This window comes from Dermacentor albipictus, chromosome 1, assembly GCF_038994185.2.
Source record: "Dermacentor albipictus isolate Rhodes 1998 colony chromosome 1, USDA_Dalb.pri_finalv2, whole genome shotgun sequence".
Classification (NCBI taxonomy): domain Eukaryota; kingdom Metazoa; phylum Arthropoda; class Arachnida; order Ixodida; family Ixodidae; genus Dermacentor; species Dermacentor albipictus.
The window spans coordinates 355,473,621-355,495,558 of record NC_091821.1 but is presented as its reverse complement, the minus strand read 5'-3'; the positions used below and the strand labels follow the sequence as shown (position 1 = coordinate 355,495,558).

Here is a 21,938-nt window from a genome sequence, read left to right as displayed (position 1 = left end):
GGTGTCATTCGTTCGAATGTGTTATTGAAATTTGAATAGCAAAAAATTAATCATTCAGACAATCACCTCCTGCAATTTGCTCGGAGCGGAGTGCTGCAGCTTCAGTAGAAAGAGTGGCTCGTAGTAGTTTATTTTCGTGTCATTTAATGTGCACTAGAACTTAACACATATTCCTTAGAAGTAGTTGTTGAGTAAAGTTCTGTAGCATGCAGTGTCCTGGTTCCGGGAAACATTCCGCCAACGGAAACGGAGGGCCAAAAACTCAAGCTACTCTATAGTGTTTTGAGGAAACACTGGCACCAGAAGAGTCAATAAAGGGTTCCCGAACGGTAATGAGAACTATTTTCATTTATCGATGGATATATGAGGCTCACTTTTCCAGTGGGGAAATTAATACAGCGTGTTGCTTATACCATCTCAAAAATTAAATTATGGCGTTTTACGTATCAAAACCATGTCCTGATTAGGAGGCACATCTTAGTGGAGGACTCCGGAAATTTGGACCACCATGGGGCTCTTTATCGTGCACCTAAATCTAAGTGCACGGGTGTTTTCGTATTTCACCCCCATTGAAATGCGGCCGCCGTGGCTGGGATTCGATCCCGTGGTTAGCAGCCCAACACCATAGCCACTAAGCAAGCGCGGCGAGTTATACCATCTCAGACACATGCATATTCAAGAAATAACGAACAGATTGTTCGCATAGTGTAATTTGAAAATCGCGTAAATGGTCAAATAGATGATTTATTGATAGATCACAGGTGTGGAGCCGGCACGTTTAAGTTTCATGCAAACATATGAGTCGGGGTATTCAAATTGTGTAGTGAGGATTAAGTGAAGGGGAGGGCGTAAAGAGGGGGGAGAGCAAGGTTTTCTTTTTTGTGTGCGTTATTGTTGGCTGACGTATATGACTCTTCTCAATCGGCACTGTACTTTAAGATTTATTTCACTTATCCTATTCGCTGCATGATTACAATAAACAACATTAACAAACCGATGCCGGACGCAATTTTAAACGCGACCAATGGGAACTCGTTCAACGCATCTTGCGAACAGCACACTTAAATAGTCAAGACACAGTAGATGCGGAAGCTCTGTCTATCCAATCAAGCATGCTTCTCTTGCAGTGACCTACAGAAGAAGCACTAGGCTTCGATTCGGGCCGAACAAGCGGCCGCATCGGACCCACCTTCCCTGTCGGCCTCATCCATCCGCTGTGTAGGGAAGGCCCAGGGGCGTGAAGACCCTGAGGCGTCTCCCATAGCACGTGCGGTCTAATCTGATCAAGAAAGAGGAGCCGCGGGCTTGTCCCTCCAGACGATGTCCGAGCGTACACGCGGACATAAAATTCGATTTTCTCGTCACTTTCGTGCCAGTTGGAACTTGGGACTATCCACGACGACGAAGACTTGCGTCGCCTTCCTGACCGAGAAGGCAGCGAGCAAAAGCAAATACTAACGCGTAAAAAGAGGTATAAACAAATCGGGGAAAACCCGCTAGGGACAAAAGGGAAGCGCAATAAGGTATGCGCGCACAACCAGTGCTCGCGCCGAAGGCCCTCTTTTCCCGTTTCCTCGTTCAGCATTGCCGGAGGTGAGAAAGGGAGAATGGCGTGTTGGGGTGGGAGGGCAAGAGTGAAATGTATGGGGCCGCTGTCGCCACTTGTTTTCCCTAAGTCCGCGAGGCGCCGGTCCTGTACAGAATAGAAACAGCGTGGCCGCACTGGCTCGAGCGAAGAGGGAGCTGCTGCGGTGGCCCGTCAGTGGCCAGCACCAAGGGCTTCTTCTTGTCCCCGTGGCTTACCGTCTTTTTCTCTTTTTTTTCCCTGTGGTCGCTTCCCTTTATTCGCTGGCGTTCCGCCCTTCTTCCTCAAAGCGGGATCGATCGTCGCCGTTTCGTCTCCCGCGCGGTGCCATGCGCCACCGAGGCATCCGCAGCAGCCAGGCGTGTGCGTGAGCGGATCTTCGGTGGATGTGTGTCCGCGAGCATTCGCAGGGAAATTGGGACGACGACGACGATGGGGAGTTTCCAATACGCGCACATAATGGAATCGCCGGCACGCGCGCCGAACCACCTCCGCCGCCCACTGTACGACTGCCTGACGAGCCAGCGCTGACCGTGGCGCCGTCCTAATAGAGTGCAGCGAGGAGCAAGCCGTCGTAGGGCCGATCGTCCTTCGCGCATTTCATAAGGGCCGGCTACTGCGCGGAGACGATATACCGTTGTGTAGTTAGTGCCAATCGGATGGTTCGTGTAATTGAAAGCGTCCGCGGCGTTGTTGCTGCCCGAGAGGTGGAAGAACACCCGAGAGGTAGAGAAAGCCTGCGGAATTTACGACTATAGCGACAGGCCTTGCGCTGACTTAGCGGGAAGCGCTTTGACGAAGTTCTAGCGATCCCGAAGCGTATGCATGTACTCTCATCATGCTCTAAGAGGCCCTCGCGTGTCGCGTTAAACGAGGGGCCGCTGAAGTGACGCGTCGCCTCTCCTCGCGCTCTGCATATACGTTAACCCGGCAGTCTGCGCTGGATAATTTCCGGTCGTGTCGCGTGTGGGAATCGCCTTCGTGGTTATAGTATAGCAAGCTTGACACCCATTTGAAGCGACCATCTGAGATGGCAGCTTTGTGACGCGTTGGAAGAGAAGTAACGGCTTCGTCCCGGATGTATTTGAGGAGATCACGATATATGCCCTAGTTGGCGTAATTAGGAACGGTTTGCCATTCGACTAGCTAGTACAGACAACACGTCACTTGAAGCTCGCGTCTTTCCTCAAATTCCGTTTTCTGTCTCTTTCCTTCTTCCTCAGCTTGGCGTAATTAAATTTTGGTCACTGCGCTGCAGTCTCTGTGACCTCCGGTTACATCGAGCGTCCCGAAACGGCCAAACGACATGTTCCGAATATTCCTCGTCTCCATACGTTGAGAAATTATTAGGTAATACATTATTATTGCAGCTTATTGTTACAAATACGGTGGAGCGGTCTGCCGCGTTCATTTTCAGTAAGGGCGAAATGTCAGGACTCGCAGATATTAAAATGCGCTTCCCATTGCACGGAACAGTATGAACCATGGGCCGTGTCAGAGTCGTGCCTTGCGCAACGTCTCGGAGGTCCCGTCGATCCTTATGGCCTTGTCATCTTGAGCTCCGTGGCGCGAGCACGGCCACTGAATCATGCAGCGTACTGCGGTCCCGACCCAGTCGGCGCTGCCCCCTGCCTTGGGGCGCCGAAGGCTGCCCGGGGTCTTTCGGCGACAAGGGCGATCGCCCGCCACTGCATGCTGACGCGTGTGTGTGCATGCCTGCGCTTGCTCCAACAAAGAACCTTTCGGGCATCTCTTCCTTATTGGTGTTATTGCGCCAGCGCAGCCATGCTATAGAGACAGCTCCTCCGCGACCAAGTGAGTCGTGTTGCTCAGGCCGCCTTTATATCGCGACGGGGTTCCGTCGTCTAAATCGTGGCGCACAGTAAAGCCTCGGTCTGTGTTATATATAGCTGCCCCGCTCGACTAAGCATATGGAACTTGCCCTCCTCTCGATGCTTTCATCGCGTTTGAAATTGCGCGTCATGACGGTTTACTGTGGTCTGCGTTGTCGACGAATCGCAAGGCGTGCCTGTCACTATAACATTTCAGATATTGTGGCAAGGAAAGAATAAAAATGACCCTCCGAATAGTGATTCCGTTCCGAATACTGCCCCAGCTTAATTTCTGGGCAACCGCTAACACTATCGCGGTTTTTTATGTACAATTTAACTATAGCTGTGCATAAAGTGGCTGACTAGCCTCTTCATCTGCCTCGTTTGAAATTTCACGTACTGTGATCACACATTGCGCTATGCATACATATGGTGCCCCAGCTAACGCTAGCCAAGCTGTCCAACAACAACGACAACAAAAGGTTTTGAAAAACACGGTGCAAGATATAAAGTCCTAAGACTTACGGTGTTCGGTCGTCAGCCTGCTCACACGATCGAACACCGTAGGTTTTGTAATTGTAACTGGCACCGAGCTTTCTAATATATATATATATATATATATATATATATATATATATATATATATATATATATATATATACATATATACACACACACCACTTTGAACAGCTTGGTTAATGTTAACTAGGACGCACGGTATGAGCTCGACTGCGCAACACCGATATCCAGCGTGTTACCTTCTTAATTTTCTTTCGTTCCCTCACAGCCGTTCTCAATGTATGTGGCGACATTATTCAGTTTATTTTGGGGCTGTATGTCGATGCTACTGGAGGATTCCGGGAGCTCGCTTTATCAGTCAATGCGTTACAGCTTAAAGCATTTCCTTCAAGGCATCAACTTTCATTATACGTTTCGCTCGCTGTCTAAAAGAAGAAAAATAAGTAGAAGGGGAACCGAGGAAGTCGAGAAGGACAGCGAGGGTGCGCTATAAGCATGACTGGCAGAAAAGCGCGGTAATAAATCGTCGCCGAGCTTGTCATCCTGAGCAAACGGTTATCCCCACCACCATCGGTGAACGCCCACAGACGCTTCTACCCCTTTTGACGTGGCCTTCAGAGCGATGACTTGGCGCACCGCAGAAAATGACAAGAAAAATGAATAAAGGAAGAATATGATGGACAGAGAGAAAAATCGCCATCAGGCGCCTGCTGCACCCTCCCGATCTCCCTGGTTCTTATAGCGTGCTTATATGTCGTTGCGTTCTCGATTCCCGCGCTGCTTGGCGGCGCGTCGAAAGACATCGTGTTGTGGCGTGGTTCGCGTCTTGTAGAAAGGTCAACTGAAGGGAACGGCAACGAAAGAAACAAACAAGGCGGAGCACGGTGCCGTTATCCTAAATTCTTGGCGGTTTTTCGTTTACTGTACTTCAGATCTCACTCCGCTGGTGTGGCTCTCTCTCTCTCTCTCTCTCTCTCTCTCTCTCTACATCTCGTGGCGGGATGCGCAAAATTCTTTGCTCTTTGGAACTGCAGCTAGCAGTTTGGGTCGCGGTTTCAGGCTTTCCTCTGACTTTTTTTGTCAATCCCCGATATACGATGCGACGTCTTCCGGCGCTCACTCGTTTCTTGCGTCGGCTTTTTCCCCCTTCTTCCGACAGCTGTAGGCCCGCCAGTTCCGCGCGGGCAGGTCGGACAGCGCCGTGGTGTAAACAAATCTTGTGACTTCTTCCCTTTCGCGACCCGTGGATTCCTCTTTCTTTCTTTCTTTCTTTCTTTCTTTCTTTCTTTCTTTCTTTCTTTCTTTCTTTCTTTCTTTCTTTCTTTCTTTCTTTCTTTCTTTCTTTCTTTCTTTCTTTCTTCATTCCCCGTTGTCGTTCCGTGCCCCTTTCGAACCCCAAAGCTAGCCAGCCGCGGCGGGCCGCCGCCCGCTATTCCCGCGTATTATTGGACGAGATTCTTGTCCGTATGGGCCGGCCGCCCTTCGCGGTGTAGTATAACGCGACTCTGTCTTTCGTATCGCGGGAGACCGAGCGAGCTGTCTGTGCCTTTCTTTTTCCCTCTCGTTGCATACTTCGAGGAGGTATCCTTCGCTATGTATATAACACGGCACCGCAGGGGTCTGGGCAGCGAGCGAGTCTTAGGCGGAGCGAGTGACCGCCGCACGGAACCCAGGCGCACTGTTAGGCGTTTGTTCTGTGACTCTGCGCGAGTGGTAGCGCACGGTCGTATGGTCGTACGTGCGCGCGTGGTTGCTTAGGATGAAGAAATGGAAGAGCCTCCAAACGGGAACAAAACGACGAACCACCATAGGACTGACACGAGGCGCCGCACGAACGAAAGAAACGCGGCACTGGCGATGGACTTGTTCTTTTTTTTTTTCCCCTCTTTTTTTTTTCTCGGCTTCCGGCGTCGCCTCGAGGAGAGAAAATTGAATTTCCGCTCTATGGCAGCGCGCGAAATCTCGCGCTGTCCGCCGTCTCGCCCGGGGCGAGCAAGTTAGATATATAAAGAAGCGTTCAAGAGGGAGAGGAGAGCGCATTTCTGTGGTACAGACAGGAATCCGCGACCTGTTTTTTTCTTTTTCTTTTTTCATCGGTTGGATTTCAAGAAGCGCTCGAACGAATGCTATAGGTTTTGGGGAAACGATACACGGTCAGTCTCTCCTTTGTCCATTTAGCCTTTTGTTCTCCATGCACCCTTCGCTGGGGAATAACGTTTAGCCTTGCGGTTTGGCGCGTCCTTGACGTCGGCGCCTGCAGTGTTGTTCTGAGGTTCCTTGTTTCTTTCTGACGGTGACGCTTGGTTTTATTCATGCGGCGTAACGGTACCTGTCTTCATTTTTTGTGTTTATTTGTTTGTTTTTCTTTCATTCTTGCATTCGTCGTTAAATTTGGCGGATGAGTTGGCTCCACCTCTGCTTCCTTGTCGTTGCTCGTGTCGATAAACTGATGAACGAAACATACATTTTGGCGGATTTGTTCGCTTTGTTTTGCTTGCGCTTTTATAATTCGTATATTTACGCAACTACGATGGGTCCCTTTTGTTCAGCGGCTCATTTTACGTCACTAATTAATAATATTTGAAAGTTGATTCACGCTAGTATACCACAGTGCCACTACGAAGCACCAGTACGAAAACTACGAATTTAATGCAGAAGCGATCGCCAGGTTTGTGAAAATGCACCGCATAAAAATTTTTTCAGATGCCACGCACTGTGGGAATCGACGTGAAGCGAAACATTTTGCAGATACCGGGCTACCCAGCATTATTTGTGGCTCCAAAAAAGCCGTTGCCAGGTGCACCGACGTGTTTGTACAAATTGAGTAGCTGTGTTCGTGAGGTCGGGAGCGTACGTGTCTGTCTGATGACAGCACCACGAGCACGACTGAGTTCTATGATTTCTATTCGGCATGATTTCTATGCTTGTCGTTCCACAGGAGCTTACGACGTTACGATTGTTCAGATTTACATTGGTATAGTGGACGAGGGCGTAAGCTAGAGAAGCGCTGATGTTGACGCCATCAGCAACTACGTGTTATGCAACCGCATATATATATATATATATATATATATATATATATATATATATATATATATATATATATATATCATTTTCTTTTTATGAAAGCTGCGTTAGAGAGGAACTTACCTATCTACCTATACCTACTTAGCTGTCTCGGGAGCAAAATGCTAAGAATGAGGCAAGGAATGCTTCCCATTAACAAAGCGTGCACATTTTTCTTCGTCGTCATAGATCTGTCAGCTGTGTCCATGTCTCGGTTCCGACACAGATGACGCTATATCTTCGGCGTCTGCGAACGTGCGGTCGTCCACGTATCGGTTATGCGCTACAAAGTGTGAAAAAGACTTCCTATAGTTTGCCGGGACGAGCCGTGTGTACAAGTAAACATCGACAAAGATACTTAATGCACGGCGTAATTAGCCGGAGAAATTGCGCGAAGCAATTTGGTATCCATGCCCAACGGCGCAGGTTATAGGTTCCTCGGCTTGCGCCGTCATCTCAGCGCGATGATTAACCGTTTCCTTCTAGTTTATCGTATATACTGCGTCTGGGTGCGCGCGGGGAAAGTAGATCTTGTATGAAGCGACCTGACACTGCTTGCTCAGAAGTTGGTTTATATTCCCAATTAGCTTAGGGGAGTCGGTTGCACCACAAGACGAAGTGAGCGAAGTTTCCGCAATGCGGCACCCGCAGCTGCTTCGTTTATCCCGTTCTCGGGAAAACGTTACGAAACGGCATCTGGTCAGAAATCCCTCTTTTTCTTTTGTTGTTGTTGTTGATTCTTGCAGATTCGCTCCCGTTTAGGAGTTGCGTCCAGCCGGCCATTACTCGCCCTTCGTGGAAATTAAACGAAAAAAAGAAAGACCAAGCAAGCAACGCAACGACAGTTACGCAACGAGCGCCGCACCTATATATATATATATATATATATATATATATATATATATATATATATATATATATATATATATATATATATATATATATATATATATATATGTATGTACGGTATCACCAAAAAACTTAATACTTTATGCCACAACTGTGTTGTGCGTGGAATTTCGTCAGTATATTGCATTGCTTGAAGAAGCAGACGTTAGCTGCGCCACTTTATTTCCCGGTACATGCTTATATAGGCGGCGCGAAACTACTTTCCTTTTTTCGTGACATTTATCATCTCGAGACCTTTTCTGGCGACGTACGCTTGCGGTTATTAGAGAACACTATAAACAAGTATTCCAAAGTAGGAGTTAGGTTGTCGTTTAATAACTTCTGACAACTGCGAAGGTAGGTTGCATTTAAAGCCGGCTCTCTCAACACGCAGTTCAGAAATTGTGACTGCCTATCTCGTCATATAACGCGCACACACGTACTATGAACCTTCTGAGTCTACAATAAAAAAATAAACGTAAATGTAAGCATGACACACAGTTCAGAAGAAGTGACTCATATGTATGAGCTACACGTTACAGAAGTTTATGCCCATGGTGTACAGTAAAAACAGTATTATTCGCGCGCACGCACATGTGATTGTGCAAGTAGTTCTGAAAAGCGAACACTCAATGTAAGTGGAGTTAGAAGTACGTACAAATCGAATCAATAAACTTCCTCTCCACAAGGAATTCTCGTATGGCTGTCATGATAGAGTTCAGTATATATGACACAAGCAGTTATTTCTGCAAAATGAGTTTGCAGGTCTCCCTTTATAGCTTCACTCGTAGAACGAGTAGGTGGTGTGATATAAGGGCAGATGTAGCCTTGCAGCGGCATGCTAGGAATTGCTCCGCTTGAAGCTGTCCTCTTAAAGTGCGGGAATAGACAAATGTGGGGATGAAAATATAAGAAAATGAAGATAAAACAGGGGTGGAAGATAAAAGAAGGCCGTTTAGGAGAGAGATAGAAGAGAAACACAAGGAGATCAAACACAGGTAGGAACAACGATGGGCCAAGAGAACGCGAGTATCTTCGCACGTGCGTGCCCTGAACTTTCTAGTGCTTTGCGAATTCTCGCGATGCGCGAGGCTTACTCTCAGCGGCATCGTTTGTATAGGTGGAAAAGCGAGCGGAGATGTGGATGTCGAGACCACATTGAGAAGACTCGCTGCGTGTTTTCTTTTCCCATGGAGATTGGCAGGAGCGCCGTTCCACCGCTCCCCGCCGAGGCAAGCAGGCAGGCAGACAGAGAGAGAGTTTGTTTTCGCAGGGCCCAGTGGTGGGCCCTTGTTTGAGGCTGCCGTGGCAGAGTGGTTTGGCCGCCGAGTGCTTGTGTGTGTGTATGCGTATGCGCGTGTGCTTGTGTGTGTGCTTGCGCGGGCTTCACGCACCATGTCTGTGCATGTGTTGGGAGTGGTAGGTTGTTGGGGGGTCGTGAACTTCTCGTGCGGGCGCGCGCGTTCTCTGCTTGTTTTGCTGAACCGCAAGCTCCTTCAGAAAAGAGGTTGCCGCTCCGGAATGCCGTTCAGGCCGCTTTCCCGTCTGAGCCTGATGGCACGTTTGAGCCTTGAACAATTTAGACTCATTGGAATTCAGACAGAACAAAGAAAACTCATGCACGCGGTAGGCGCGCGACTGATGTCCGCGCTCTAGATTGGGAGGAGCGGATAAGTGGTCCTTCGGCTCTCAGAGTTCTCCCTCGGCACGACCCTATACGCTGTGCCTGATCTTTAGGCCTCCAATGATTGGGAGACGTGTGACCTTTATTGTAAAGCACGCAAGAAAAAGCGCGTGTGCTCTCGAGGAGAGCGGAAAGCCGGTGGGTGTTACGTAACGTGCAGGAGCGTACGTGCACAACTGCATCAGAGAGCAGTATTGATCATCGTGAACGTCTTATGTAGACGGCATATATCGCATATTTAGTCTCGTTAAGCAGTACAGCATGGGTACCTATCGGCGTCTTTAATGTAAGCCGCTATGAAACAGGAACAAAAGTAAACTTCAAGCAACTTTTAATTAAGTGCGAGCCTGCGTAAGGGATCCTTACGCGCAGGCTACGTACGGATCAGAGTGCCGAGAGATATTGTACCCCGCTTTCTATACCAGACCAAGCAGTGCTACAGCACCTTCAGCCGCCTACCGAGAATTACGTATTCGTTCATTAGATCTGTTGGGCAACGTGTCCAAAACAGGGCGGCCAGCTGCTGCTGCAGGCTGTTGGCAGCTGTTGGCAACTTTCGGCAACTCCTGTTCTGTTCGTGGCACGACAAGTCGCATGCGGCGGATAGCGTGGTATCCTAAGCACGTGTGTATAGCGCTTTATTTTCGTATCGCCCTAAAACGATCCTAAGCGCGAAGTTGTCACATTAACTGGTGATCAGAAAGGATGGAAGCAGTGGACAGGAAGGACACAAAATTCAGTACAAGAGATTAGTCGTGTTGTACATAGTAATGATACAAAGCTGTGCGTAGTGACTTCTTGAATAGCGTTACAGAATCTGGTCACACCTCATGTGGTTCTCACATTCAGGTGGTTGCAGCACAGAATCTCTCGCGAAACGCGGTGACGTTTATCGCACGCAGGTTGGGGAAGTCAAAGGAGCCTGGATCACACCACGCGCGTAGAATAACTAAGAAGAGAAGCTTCTCGAGGTATAGCTGCCGGGCACGCGTCCATGGTGCAGACGCCGAAGAGCTCCCCTGAGGCAGGTTTCGATGCCGCGAGCGTCGTCCGCGGGCTCGACCCTCCGGCGGCCGGCTTGGATGACTCGCGGCGGCTAATCCTCTCTCGTACTGCCCGCACACGGGCTTCTCCTTTTACCTCCCCGAGACCGTTTTCGCTACCCTGCGCGCCGCATTTCCTTTATCCTCGTCCAGGGGTAACGGTCTCTCTTATCCCTCCTCTTTTCTTCCTTTTCATGTCCTTGCTGCGTTTGGATAACTGCCCGGCTTCTTGGCTTCCGTGCGTCTCCCTTTCGCGTCGTCTGAACGCTGTAGCCTTCGAGGAGCGTTTTTTTCCCCTTCTTTATATGTAGATATATATATTTCCGCTTCAGGAGGCCTCTCTGGAGCTCTCGCCAGCAAAGCCGGATGATAAGTGTGGTATTTCCTGCTGTGTTAGAGTCCCGAGACGCAGCAGCACTTACTGAAAGCCCGTTTAACTGAGCGGTGGGGGACAGCTATCGCCTATCCTTTCTGTCGCTTCCTTTGGATGTTCTTAATTCCCCCTCCTTACGCTCGCCATTATACGTGTGCTTTTACGGCTCGTTCAGTATCGAGAAATTTGCTCCCGTTCTTTCCCAACGTCGAGGCGAGACGTCTTAGGAATATTTGCGTGCTCAGTATTTCGTGAACATCACTTTCTTTCTATATTTGATTCTAGTTACAAACGAATCAAGCTATGACGATCGAGTAACTTAATTGCGGTAGCCATATGTGCCACTCGTCTATGATTTTGCGCGTTTGTTCGAACAGTGAGAGAAACAGAATACACTTACTTGCAGAAATAATTATTTGAATATAAATTAACCTCAATTCTCAAGTCGAGGTTAATGGAGTGGTGATAGCGATACTACTTTTCTTCTCTCTATTGAAGTTCATCAATATCGCCAACAGCGACAACGACGACAACAATTATAGCAGCAAGGGTTGCAGGACGCCCTGCAAAGTTGCATACTTTAACCGCTGCGTCGTCTACGAAGTCGAACATTTTGCTAAACGGAATCGCCGCACATCAGTCTGCGCGCTGGCGACAAAACCGGTGCCCGTACGCTGCTCCGCCCAACGGTGCTCCCAACACTTTTACCGCTCGTTTCCTTTTTTTCGTCGTGGCCTGTTCGCCTTTCAGACCACGCTCGTGTCGGCGCATCAGGCTCGTCTAATGGAATTCCGGTCGTGGTCGCTGCCACTGTCCTCTCTCGTGCGCGGTTTATGCCTCGCCGTGTCGCGAGAGAAGCTCCCCCCTCCCCCCCCCCCCCCCCGCTCTCCATTCGGCCGGACGACAGCGTTCGCATCTCGCGTCGGCAAACAGCCTCGTACCGGTGCAAAGCCCGCGACCATCGGCCATTAAAGCCACTCGGCGAGCCAGCAAGCGAGCGCGAGGACCCCGAGAAGGCGGGCGCTCAGGTATTCCGGACGTGTCCGCCGTCGCGAGGAAGCACTCCGCAACGTGTGGTCTCCCTTCAGGCCCCGGCGTGCGTATCGAGCTCTCTGCGTGATGGACGGTAAACAAACGTCTGAAGGTCCGCGCAGGCAAACATCGAGGACCCCCACCCCCTCGGCTGTCGCACTGTCTTTCGGCTTTGCCGATGGGTGTGTGTCGCGGTGGTGGTTGGAAGCGTACTTTTTTTTTCTCTTGCTCGGTGAATATCTGAGGATCGAAGCGAAGACGCGAGGTGCCTTAATCGTGTGATGCGCAAACGATGTTGCGGCTTAATTACGGCGACGTCGCTTCAGACTGGAGGTAAACGCTGTCGTGGCCAGCGGGGTTCGTCTGCCCCTGACAGGTTGGGGGGGGGGGGGGGGGGGAGGCGCTATGTCTATATGCAAGTCCGCCAGACGAGCCTGTATGTGTACGATAGATTTTGTCTCTCCGTGATTTGGTGTGTCGTCGCCAAGAGCACCCTTCTTGTTTGCTGCTGGGAGCTGTATGGCATCCTTCAGATTGACGGTGCGGACAAGCAACGACTGACCCGCAAATTGTATCGACCGTGGCGTATACATGAGAATTACTGTTCATATTCCTGAGGTGTACATTCGTAAGCAGTCGTTCTTGCGAAATGTGTACGAATTGAGGAGCAAAAGCTTGGAATGGAGCGTGTTGCACTCGAGATATCGCAATATGAGAGGTTTCGCATCCACCTCACGTGCATCATCATGCTTCAAACACGTGGTCCGGGATTTGATCACTGGATCAGGATGAATTTTCACAAAATTATGAAGCATATATGTTCCCGAGAAAACTAATGTCAACTTTATGTTTTATGAATCTGGCTACACCTTGTGGATTTTCGCTAAACTCACGTATATTAGTTAAGGGCGGTAGCCCCCGCGGTTGCGAGAATTAAAATAAATAAGATTAACATGTTCTAGGCTGCATAAAACAACGTTTTTTGGCGTTCTTGGGCGCTACAACGTAAATCTATTCCCCACTGTTTCTATTCATATTATGCAATCAACCCTCCCCGACTGGCAAAATGTATTTCGGGCCTCCCCCACTTGGCCTCTCTGTCACGCGACTCCACGAAAACCTCGAAATCTGAAATGACGCGTACACACTGATTATTCAAGATTTGACCGAACAAAATAAAAAGTAATTCTTTCCTATTCCATGGAATGTATGTCATTAGCCCTCCGCTATTGGTCAAATGTTTACGGGCGGCACCCACTTCGCCTTTCTGTCACGCGGCGCTTTCAAAAACGTGAGAAGGTGCCACATCAAAGCGACCTGTATACGCTATAAAGGCGTGCTAATATGCCGAGCAAAACTGATTATTTTGCGGAATAGCCGGAGACTGTCATGTTCCGAAAGGAATAGAAGATAGCGGCCAGCCGATTGCTCTGACACTGGCTACTTGGCGCAGTCAGGGAGAATGTATCTGCGGGCATTCTATATATTTTTTCGTCGCAGTATAACGTTGGCTGCGCTTTTGGCACGTATACGATATCACTGTGTCAACTCCTCTTCGTTGAGGACATGTTTTAGCGGTATTTTCAGCCTTCCGTTGTTCGCTGCCGCGATTTTCTACCAGCCACCGCAAGCTAAGCAAGGGGAAGCGGACCAATTGCAGACGCCGGCACCGCCCTCCTCCTCGTCCGGTTGCTTCCACTGCGCTAGGTCGGCCTCAGCGAAACCATCTCCATTCCCACGTGCGTCGATCTCGCCTCTTGTCAGCCGATTAGATAAGAAAAACCTGACAAAGTAGGCAATTTTATACGTTTTCAAAGCAAATAAATGTATACTCTTATAAACGAGGAAAGCGTTTGATTGGGCTGTTCAAACAACGCTACGGGTCACGTACCGCGCGACGCATGCGTCGCCGGTTACGTAAATTTGACGGCGGCAGGACATTGGAAATTAAAAGAACAGGTTGGATAGCTTTATGTTATAGGGCCCTTTGTCTGCTAACGCAAGATGTCGGAAATTTAGCAAAGAAAGCATAAATGACTAAAAGAGTGATCAAAGAATCGATGATTCCATCTAGGTCGCTCTTCTCGTAACACAACTTTATGCAACCGATTAGTAAATATATCTTAATTTTCGAAGAGACCAAGTGTGTCCGTTTTCTCGACTAATTGGCGCATATAGTATGCACGAGTGTTGCGATTGAAGGAAGCGTACAACATTGGCGGTTTTCGCGCACTCGTTGGTCCTGTGCAGGTACTTGTTTGATAGTGAGCTCACCATCAGCTACAACCTTCCAACAGTCATTCGCAGCCTTAGCATGACGATTGAAACAATAATTTCTTTATCTCAGCTGCGCAAGTAATCAATTAGTCCTTCAAAAAAGTTTCCGATGTCCGCGACAGGTGCAGGTATTCTCCAGCATTTCCTTGTTGTTTCTTTTTTCGTTGTCTGAAATCTCTCGTTGTCTTTGGTAATTTATACACGGCAGATCTCGCGAGAAAAAAAATTTTCACAGTACACTCGTTTTCTTCGGCTTCCTCTCGAATCTTTGAATCGCTTAACTGTTGGAGACGGTCGTCGATGCAGGATGCAGGAACATCGGATACACACTCTTCACGACGCTCGCGGAACCGGCCAGTCCGAGGTGAAGCGGGTCGGCCAGCTAATGCAGCCGAACGCCGCCGCTACCGCGCGCGCGGCCCACACACGCGATGATATGCGCGGCTGCCGCCGTCTGGGCCGTGATGGATGCGCATCGCGCGAGGCCGGCCGATTTCGGGCAGCTGCCGGACCCGCGCCGAGCGAGCGAGCCGGCCGGGCTGCAGGCGCGTATATGCGCACCTCGTGCAACCGCGTGCGCCCCCTGCGGCCGACACAAGTCGTTACGCCTGGCCGGAGGGGTTCCAGACGGGCGGCTGCAGCCCGGATGCCCGGCAGTCCTCATCGCTCCCCCCCCCCCCCCCCCCTTTTTATTTATCTTTCTTTCGTTCCGGGCTCTCTATTCTGCCGAATGTCTTCTCGTGTTAAGGTTCGTTATCGACATTAGACGACAAAGAGAAATGAGGGCGCTGGGTAGGGGTTATATGAGTGGCGCGGCCCAGTTCGCAGAAAAGCGTGACTCAGGTGACGGTGGTGTTGAGCGCGTACGCGCTAATATACCCCACCAAGACCGAGAGCTGGTCTAGTTGGTGCGAAACCAATTATGTAGAAGAAAAGAAAGAAGAAATGCAAAGGCACAGACAAGCCCCCGTAATTGGCAACGGAAGTTCTATCCCGAAGACATCATCTCACAGGGAGGGGGGGGGGCTGTGGGAGGGGGGCTCCGAGGCCCGAATCCCCCTCCTCCCGGTGATGCCGAAACTTACCTCCGCCCCCCCCCCCCCCCCACACACACACACACAAACAGTCGGCCTTGAGAGATGGATAATAAGTGTGCCGTAGAAATGAGAGGAAGGAATAGCTGCGAAATGCGGAACTTGCTGTTGATGCTCCTTCCATACCATTATCAAGGTGATGCGCACTCTTTTCGAAATTGTGACAGGCAATGGAGTTGCTTTCAGTCAGGTTATTTGAGGGCGCTGCTTTATGATGTGGGTGGGAGCGCAGTCACGTGGTATTTTTCATATATCGTGCGGTTTCCTTGCCGGTCGGAAAAAATTGTACGCAATTAGTACGTCGCTGAAAACACCGCAGTTAGTTCTCATTTGGAGGTGCCTGCAAATCTCTCACTGACACTTTGATAATTAGGACAGTACTTCTAGAGCTAGATAATTAATTGCAATTACGGAAATAAATCTCAGTAACAAAAATATTGGTGGCGGCTGGAGTAAGGCTACTGCTCTTTCTTTAAGTCTTAGTGCATGATATTTGGAACACCCTGTATAATTGACTCAGTAACCGAAATGAGGCCAAGCCGAATTCAATCGAAACCAGAATCAACAGCAGTCATGCGCAGCAGCTCTTATGCTCATACTGACAGAAAGAAAAAAAAAGGAAGAGAGAGATAGATAGAGAGTGAGGGGGGCTGCAGTTTCTCCGGAAAGGCGAAGCAGTATTAGTGATAGCCAAGTACATGACAATTACCCAAAGGAAGATTACTCCACCGAGAGACGCCAGATTCTTGGCGGTGTGAGAGGACTCAGGCTGTGAAACTGAACTCGTTGGTCTGAGCCGGTCGGGCCCCAGCGCCTCCCCTCCCCCCCTACCGGAAGAAATGAAAACCTTCCGCCTATGCAGCATCTATAAAATAAATTACTGCAATAAAGGGCAAATCAGACATCGACCCGTTCGTAGCACTTGCTGCAAAGGAAACCCATACGGGTTCCTCGAAAGAAAAAGCCTCAGAGTTGAAGAAAAATTCGTTCAACAATTCAGACTGATCTTTTGCCATATGAGTCACAGAGGCACATGATGATGAGCTTCAGCAATTGGGCTTCCTTGTTATAGGCTGTAGTGGTTTATTCTAACAAGCTTGCGGAATGCAGCGCAATATTCTGACTTTCTTTCCTCCTCTCTCTTTTCTTTTTTTTGTTATCAACCCGCGAGACGAAGTAAACTATTCGGTAAACGTCCAAGCTGGTGCCTACTAAGCGGTGGCTTTCTGTTGGGCTCCTTCCCAGCTCTTGCCGCACACTCGTGGCGTGCTTTCCTCTCGAACACGAGTGACGCGCAAAAATATGTTCTCGTACGAGTCGTTTTATTCCTAGCACACATCAGCTGGTAGACACCGAGCAGCGTCCTCCAAACGGTCGCCCTCTTCAACACCCGCCGCCCCCCCACTCCGCAGATTCCCACCTCCGGCGTTCCACGAGTTCGCCTGCGGCACCTGTGTACACCTGGTGCTGCCACTGCACGCACGGTGGGTCGACAGTGCGAACTGGGCGCAGCCTACGCAACGCAACGCAACACTAGCAAGCACGCACTTACGCTGCTTACACACACACACACGCAAGCGGAGGGCGCGTCCGGGGCAGTATAAAAACGGGGCAGGGGAACCGACCCTATCTCAATATCGCTGCGTCGCTCGCGCGAAAGCTCATCACATTCGCGTTTGGAGTGGCCGTCGCTGTTCAGCCGGCCTGCTCTCGTCGCCCTCGGCCTGTTTCGGCGGCGCGTTTTCGCTTGCGTGCGCCACTTCTCCGGGGCTCTCTCGTGTTTGTTGTGCGTGTCTACGTGTATACCTTCGCGTGGCGTTGAACGAGCCCGCCGCCGCCGCCGCCGCACCTATTTACCTGCCAGCGAGCATGTCCGTCTAGCGGGGACTTGCGGCCGCGCTCAGCGGGACTCGGCCCCAGGAATTGGGTTTTGATGAGAAAGCATCGGGGCGTCGCGCTTTCCACCCCTCCCTCCGCTGCCTGCCCCCCCCAACTCGCTTCTCCTTCCCGTGGCTGCGTGAGAGCGGGCTTTGTTCGGTGTGCGGGGCACCCGAGTGCCTGCGCTTGATCTGCAGCGACTCAGGTTCTGCGCAGCGCAGCTGTGCGAAGCTCTTCGCTGTGCCTGAGAAACGCCGCAAAACTTGGGCCTCTCGATCTGGCTCCGCCTTGCAGCCAATAAGTCCGGTCGATCGTTTTGGGAAGCTCGGGCACTCCGAACAAAGCCCGGCTTTCGGGGACTCTGGGCGCGAGCGAGCAAGTGCTCTTTCGCGCTCTTCGTGGTGTCTTTGTATTGAGAGGGCATTTTTCCGTTCTGGGCCGAGTAATATTTACGTATCGCCTGCGCAATGTGTTCAACTTGAAACGCGGCCGAGTCGCATGCGCGGCAGCGGTCTGCCGTTCCTTTGTCTTCGGAATGTTGCCGTCGCAATCGCGGCATTGCCTTGTTTGCGGTTACGAAACTGCTTCCGCGCTCTTCTATGGCAGCCCTTCCCTACATCCACACTGCTCAAAGAATAGGCTATTTTTATCCCCCCCCCCCTTTCTTTTTTAATTCACACTTTTGGACAAGAAGGTTACCAGAATCTCCGGCTTTGTGTCGGGCTCATTTAGAGCCTCCGGCGTCCCGCTAACAAACTAAATCGAATGGACTGGAAGAGACTTAAACACAACCTAGGCTGTTCTTTCCTGGGGGCAGGACAGCTTATTTCAGTGCTGAGCGAGGAGAAAAGTTCGAGGTTGCGCCACTATATTCGGTGAGATCCGAACGTCGTTGCGCGCTCTCGCAACTGCGCAAACTCCGGCGCGCTTTTCTGCTCCTTCGCCTGCACGCAACTAGAAAAACCGGAGTGCGGCACGTAGGCGCACGAATTCTGCCTCGGCGTGCCCGTGTCCTTCCTTCGCCACTCCATCTTCGCGACTATGTGGAGAGGAGGTCAAGGTTTGTCTCTCGAGCTGTATACTCGAGTCTCTTTCTCCGGCAGAGCGTGCTCGAGGTGGGGCTTGTCCCGTACGTCGCGGACGAACGCACAAACGAACTAACGCCACGGGGGGAATTTGTTATTGTTGCTGCTGCTGTTGTTGTTGTTGTCGTTGCGAGGGTGTGTGCGTTGCCGTGGCAGCGAACTCGCGACTCAGAGCGGCTGCTGGAGGAATCCAGCTCGCGAGCTCCGCTCGCTTAGCCGAACCCGAATCCAGAAAATTAGCGCGCGCGAGCTCTCTTCTCGGTGGCTTCGCCGATTGTGTTTCCGCTTCGGTGACTTTGCTCGTTCGGAGATTCTCCCCCGCCACGCGTTCGAAAAGTCTTACACTCGGCGATATGGCAGCAGGGCGAAAATAAACGTAAATGTGTCACCGACATCAGCCGGGTCTCGAACGTCATCTCTTTCCACTCTGTATCGCTGGATGCTCTGTGCCAAAACCGTTGTCGTCACTTGAGCAATGCCCCCCCCCCCTTTCTGTCTTCCTTTCTCTCCTTTGTGATTCGGTCAGGCGTGTGTCTGCGGGTGAGTTGATTCTGCATCCCGGTATAAACCGCCACGCAGTAACGAGGGTGCAGCGCTAACTCATCGTCTACACGCTGATCCGCGTCTGCACGCATGCGCAGGTCTCCTTCTGCCTCCTCTCTCCAAGATGCTGAGCGCCTAGCCTCACTACAATGCTTCGCGGTTCCCCTTCCATCGACAAATGACGGCGTGTCAGTGCGACCTGGCTGACGTCCGCGACGAGATGATGGATGGAGTTGCGCGCGAGCTTATGCGGACAATGTGAGCCTTCGAGCCTGCGGCCCTCCACTCGCCCTGCTGTCGAGGTCGGCTCGCGCATTGCAGGCTTGCGTGTCTTGCTGTCTTTGAGAGTTCGCTGTGCTTGTGTTCAATATTCTAAGTACTAAACGTAAGCGCTGTGACCACGCGCGCGTTTCCAAACACGAAATACGTTACCGCCCCTCCCTCTTTCGCGATATACATTTCGGCGCGCTCACAGATACTCCGAGTAGCGAAAGCGAAGAAAGGAAACCCGCGAGCTTCTTCTAATGCGTCTAGACGGATTTGTTGCTGGTTTGTACTTGTCCTTTCCACAGCGCGGATGGTACAATGGCAGCGATGGGGTTGTCTGTTTTCGTCTTTACTTCGGTGTGTGCTGTTTGTGCTGTGAAAAAATTGAAAAGTATTTAATAGAATACTTAAGAAAGGGTGCGCGCGTTGCTCGAGCGCCATTTCTAGTAGCACCTTTGTGTGGATTCCGCTCGCCTTTAGTCTGTCATCTCTACCTTACTGTTATCCCTTTGGTGCCTGCTATCTCTACGCCTTTTGTTGAATGTGTCCTTTTTGTCATTGCAGGTAAGCGGTCTCTGCTGCTGCTCCAGCCGCAACCTCTTCGAAAAAGCTGTGGTATGACTTTACTTTCTTTCTTTTCTTTTCTCCCTTTTTCTTCATTTGAGCTCTTGAACGCTGAGCCTAATTTTCCTATAAATATTCCCGTGGCGGAGGACAACACTGTTTAAATAAATGCGTCTCAATTAGTCATTCTTGTGCAATGACTGCGCGACGTAATAGCGACTCAGTCGTCGCGCGGTCATTGCAAAAGAATGCACGTCGAATGAGACAAGAGCGAATCCTGAATAAATTTGCGAGCGACTTAGTTACGACGAGCACTGTATCCTCAGAGTTTTCTTTCTCAGCGATCATTGGCGACGGTCGTGAGTGCTCCACTTCAATGACAGACCCGTTTTGTGACTTTTCACTTTGTTTCTAGACGCGTGCCGAGTCGCGTTTGGAGATCGGTGATTCGTTTTTCTTTTTTTCGTGTATGCCACGTTCATAGAACTTATTAGACTTCGCGCGAACTATTTAAACAGAGACTGATTGTTGCTTATCTTTTCTTTGCGATACGCGGAAGTGCATGAGCGCGTCGAGAGGAAGAATTAACGTTGTTTCCTCAGAACAAGTAATTGTCTCGCGCGCGATGCGGTCTTGTCGAGTCCATCCGTGTGTGCGCGTCGGATCGATGTGCCCGTCTGGGAGCCGCGCGCGCAGAATCAATGTTCCAATAATTGACGAAGGAAGACACTGTTGGCGGACGAAACGCACTTAGCGGTGTCCTTTGTCCGGAGCGAGCGCATTGCAGACCCAATTGTACATGCTGCGTCGAACGAGAGAGTAACTGTGCGTGTGTGGATTTCCTTCCGTTTTATGTATTCGTATTTTGTGATTCAACACGTCCCACAATGTTGCTGGCGGAAGGCAGCTTGTAAGTAGGGTGAACGATAAGAAAGGTAAGGAAGCGAAGCATGCAGACCCTTTGATTCTCTCGCTTCTCCTGCTACTTTTTTTTTCATTTTCTCTCTCTCTCTCGCTTTCTGTGCGTGTGTGTATTGTCAAGAATGGCGAGCTGTGAAAGAAGATTGCCACACAGTTACGACAGGGCGACACGACGCGCACCTCTCCCTCTCCGTCGCTGCAGCTGGGAGGCGTTCAAAGAAGCGGCCTTTGCGCTGGAATCCGCCGCCTTACTCCAGCCCCTTCGACATTGTGACGGAACTAGTTCGGTGTGTGAACAATGATTCCGGAGTTCCCCAACGCAGAGCTGATTTGACACGCATGGACAAGCTGCCGTGGGGACGACGTATTTTGGAGCGTCTCACGCTTCGGCCTAGCACGGAACAACGAGCGACCCTCGATCGGCGCCGATAGTTTCCCGGAACGGCACCCCGCGCGGTTGCCTCTGTGTACAGAGCGCGGTTGCCTTTGTGTACGTAAACTGGTCTGCAGAGCAGCGGCGAGTTGGTGATGAGTAAACGAACAGTCGCCGCGTCGTAGGACCGGCGCATCGAGTGTATAAAAACTGTGGTGGTGCGAATGCTGAGGACACTTCTCTTGAGCAGTCATGTTAGACTGAGTCACTTCTCTCATGCAGTCCTGTTGGACTAATACTCTTTTTCTCAAGCAGTCATGTTAGACTGATTTAGTTTCTGTAAATAAACCCTTTTCCTCGTTCTCGATGAGAAACAGTTCTTCACTTCATCAACGATCTCAGCGTAAATAAGTTGGACGACGGCATGGGCCAGCTACCTTCGAATTCATGCCGTACTCCAATCTTGGCAAAGGACCACGGACGATGGGATTGAGCCCCCAATCCTGACAACTGGCTGACAGCGGTGAGATGGACTTTGCGACATGGTGCTGTATCTGCGGTGAGTGCTTGGTTTTTGCTTTGACTCTCTAGGCTTCATTTTGTGGTTGTTCTGTTTAGAACAGTAGGGAAGCTAGATTGTTGTGTGTTAGCTAGGTTGTGTTTTACTAGCTAGATTTAGAGAACAGAATCAAGGCAGTAAAGCAGCAGTCATGGAGTTAAGGACACTGCTGAGAGACGAGTTGTTGATTGTTGGTGAGGAACTGGGCCTAGATGTACGCAAGGAAATGCTCAAATCAGAATTATTGGAGCTAATTTCCAATCAGGCCAGTGAGCAAGATATTGAAATGGGATTGGAACTTCTCAAAAGGAGAGAGAAACGAGAAAAAGAAAGAGAAGAACGGGACAGAGAAAAC

At 50.3% G+C, this 21,938-nt stretch overlaps 1 protein-coding gene across 2 annotated transcripts in view; it reads left to right on the top strand.

Moving 5' to 3' along the window:
• LOC135902324 (leucine-rich repeat neuronal protein 3-like) overlaps positions 1–21,938 on the top strand; it is a 277,011-nt gene that overhangs the window by 45,617 nt on the left and 209,456 nt on the right. Inside the window, exon 2 of one of the 2 annotated variants that reach the window (XM_065432312.2) lies at positions 19,731–19,781. The exons of the other annotated variant lie outside the window; for it this stretch is intronic. The gene's annotated coding sequence lies outside the window, so the exon portion shown is untranslated. The remainder of the gene's footprint in view (positions 1–19,730; positions 19,782–21,938) is intronic. 2 annotated transcript variants of the gene reach the window in all.